At 66.8% G+C, this 3,548-nt stretch overlaps 1 protein-coding gene across 1 annotated transcript in view; it reads left to right on the top strand.

The window, feature by feature from the left end:
- Positions 1-3,548, top strand: part of MGLL (monoglyceride lipase) — a 72,251-nt gene that overhangs the window by 51,951 nt on the left and 16,752 nt on the right. The window lies entirely within an intron of this gene.

Raw genomic sequence — 3,548 nt, 5'->3', positions numbered from 1 at the left:
AAAGGGTGAGATAGAGGAGCCCACGCCCGGCCGAGGCGGCGAGACAGATAGGAGCCCGGGCACAGCCGAGGCGGCGAGACAGATAGGAGCCCGGGCACAGCCAAGGCGGTGAGGCAGAGATAGGAGCCCGGGTACAGCCGAGGCAGCGAGGATGGAGCTCAGAGCCGGCACCGCTGAGACGGGTCCCACAGAGATGTAGACACAATGGCCTGGGCAGGCGATCTGAGCGTTCCAAGGCCAGGTTTCACGGCTTCCTCCGAGTCTCCGCGGTGCAGAGGGGAGGCCGCGGCTGCCGGACCAAGCTGAGTGCGGGAGCTGCAGGGAAGAGAGGTCACCCGGGCTGAGCTCCGATCCTGGGCAGGGCCTGGGGCGTGGGGCTTGGCCTACCAGGATAGCCGTCCTTCTTTCACTTCTGAAACCTTTGTAAAATTACTTGCTCTGTCTTATCACTGTTACCATTTTTCTGTTTGGCCAGAGAGACAGAGAGGGAGGGAGAGTGAGAAAGCAAGCTGCCAGGTCCAGGATTTGAACTGCAGTCAGCCATGTGGGAGTCCAGCACATCAACCACCATGCCACCTGCTGGCCCTTCCAGACAGTCATCCTTTCAAGTGACCGCCTCTGCTTGTCGCTGAGGTCGTGTGTCCCTGGGGTCTTGGTAAGCCTGGCAGAGCTGGCCAGGGCTTCCAGGTGCTTCTGCCCCCCACCATGAGGTGCTGCCACGCCGGCAGGGCTGCCACTGCGAGTGGTCCTGAATGCCTGGCACGCCCTGCGCACTTCCTCTGTGACCTCTCTGAAAGGAGGGGACCACCGCCAGTTCACAGACAAGGACACGAGGCCGTGGCCTGTGCCAGGCCAGCGAGCGTGGTCACGTGGTCCCCTTCACTCCGAAATGTGCCTGAGGTCAGCACCCCTGGACCGTAGCCTCTTCCCACCGAATTCACTCATTCTTTCCGTGGCTAGGATTCAGTGGGTGTTGGGGCAGGGGGAGGTGGGCTTGGGGAGCCGGTGGGCACGGACTCACCACCCATTCAGTCCTCGGGGAGAGGTGACCACACTGCCTCCCTCGGGGCCAGCCGTCACCAGCAGACTGACCCTGACCACAGCAGCCAGCTAGCCCTTCCGGGTCAGTACTAGTACTCGGGTGACGGGCCATCTGACCCAGGCTGGCCCTGTGCGTGCCGTGGGTACCCTCGAGCCTCGGCCCCCTGGGCACTGCCCCCGTCCTGTGCAGAATCGCAGGTCACCCCTCTCCTGGGTCTGGGCTCAGCACGCCTGCTCACCGCGTGGGAGATTCTCGGGGCCGGGATAGAGAGCCGTTAGGGACACCCTGGGAGGATAAGGCCCTCCGAGGCTGGCTTTGCTGTCCCATCTGGGGACAGAGACCGGGCTGGTGACCCTCCGAGTACACGCATCTGTGGTCTCCATCTCTCGGCCTGTGCCTTCCAGGGTTGGGGGCCAGCGACATGTGGCCGTCGGCCTTGGGCTCGGTCCCACGCACCTCTTCGGCTGAAGCGCCCCCTGGGGTCTGTGTTGCGTGGCGCCCTGGGAGCTCTGTGTCTGCAGAGACCTAGCTCTGCCTCGGCGTCTCGGGGACGCGGGAGTCTCGCCCGCGGGGGGCCCACGCAGAGCCGTGCTCTTGAACTGGACCCAAGGCTGTGCCCCCGCAGGACGACCTGAGGACTGTGAGAGCGGTGGTTGGGAAGGCGTCGAGGACTGTGTTTGCTCGGATCCCCCGCCTCTTCTGGGTGAGCACCTCCTCAAGGCCCGGCTCCCTGGGAATGGTGGCAGGGCTCTTGCGGCTGGTGGTGGAGGTGAGGGAGACCAGGGCGCGACCTCCATCTGGCCGGCTCTGCAGGCTGCTGTCTGGACTCTGCCCTTCCCTGCTTCTTACCACGGGCATTGAGTGCCCCGTCTTCCCCCAGCCACAGTCAACCCACGTGTGCCCGTCCCTCCTTCACAGAGCCTTAGCCGGGGAATGACCGCCCTCGTAAGGACGTGAGGGGCGGCGTTCCTCGCAGTCAGAGCACCCTCTCCCCACCCCGTGTGAGTCTCCCCTTTCTTGGGGTTTTTGTGGCGGGAGCTGACATCTGGGGTTTTCTAAGCTGTGAAGCTAATGTCACTAAAAGACTTGCCTCTACCCTGGGTCTCATTAGAGCGTGGCCTCGCCGCGTAGGTGCGAGGAGGGGGTGGGGGCCTGGGCTGCCCATCCAGAGGCGGGCCTGCCTGCAGGGCATCGCACCCGTCCCGAGCAGCGGGCGTCCAGGGCGGGCCCTCCTGCCGCTACACGGACCCGCACAGCACAGGTGGCCCTCGGCCGAGCGCCCGGACCCTGTGGCCATGGGCCTCCCTGGGCCAGCGCCAGGTCCCACCTGCTGTGGAGCAGGAGCTTCCTGGGGCAGTGCCCTGGTCATGGCTTGTTTCTGAGCCACCCCAGCTGCAGGGCTCGCGGGCGGCCGGGTGAGCAGCAGGTGCACCTCCATCTACCGAGGGTGCCCCGGCCCAGGCCCTCACCTGCCCCACGAGCCCAAGCCGTCCTGAGCCCTGGAGGCCTCTTCGCAAGGACGTGGCATTTGGGGCATAAACGTGGGGTTAAGAGGCCAGTGGCAGGGAGGCAGGCCCGAGGACAGCATGGAACACGCCGGCACGTGTGCGTGCCTGCCCAGAGCCGATCTGGGCTGCAGTCTGGCCGGGTGGGGCACGGCAGAGGAGGCAGGCCTGCTGTCGCGGAGGGCGAGGGGCTAGGTGGGACCGCGTGCCCTCTGCCAGCTGCGGGCCTGGGCCTCCGTTCTTGCCTGCTGGATGAGGACAGACCTGACAGGGTTCTTGGAAAGTCTGACGGGATGGCACCTAGCCCGCCCAGCACCCAGACGCCCTGCCCGGGAGGGTGTGTGCTCCACACCGCGCCCCTGCACACCCCGGGAGGCTCCTGCTCTCAGCCTGCGCCGCTCTCTGTGGGGACGGCAGCTGCCCCGGCACTCCCTGGAGAGCGAGGGCAGCCCCTCCGAGGGCAGAGCGAGGCTGGGCTCCCTGCTGTCCTGGGAGACATGAGGGTGGTGAGGCCGGGCCTAAACCGGCCAATGCTCAGCGAGCACCCGCTGCAGGGACCGCCTCCCTATGTTCTCTGGGGGAGCAGGAACAGGCGTGGTGAGGTGGGACCCAGCCCCGCTGGTGAGCAGCAGAGCTGGGCGTGCTGTCCAGATCCCGTTCTTCTCCGCGGAGCTGGTGACGGCCCCTGCTTCCTGTCGGGAGCCATGGTGCAGGGTCTGCTCTGAGCCGCCCCTGGGTCTTCTGTGCTACCCTGCTTCGCTGCAGCCGACCTGCTGGCTCTGCCCCATCAACTTCGGACCCCGGGGCAACGGCTCATGGCGGGGCTCGGCCAGGCAGCTCCTGCAGACAACGTGGACCCCCTCCCGGCCGGCACCAAGCGCAGCCAGCACAAGACCCGGGCAGCATGGCCGCGGTGGGGCTGAGCAGGGCCGGCCCAGGCTCTCCACGCAGGGGCGTCGCTGTCCTGGTGTGTGTGCCGTGGCGGGGGGGGAGGGGGGGGG

The sequence above is a fragment of the Tupaia chinensis genome, unplaced genomic scaffold (genome assembly GCF_000334495.1).
Source record: "Tupaia chinensis unplaced genomic scaffold, TupChi_1.0 Scaffold147500_2, whole genome shotgun sequence".
Lineage (NCBI taxonomy): Eukaryota > Metazoa > Chordata > Mammalia > Scandentia > Tupaiidae > Tupaia > Tupaia belangeri.
This window is presented reverse-complemented; position numbering and strand designations above follow the sequence as displayed.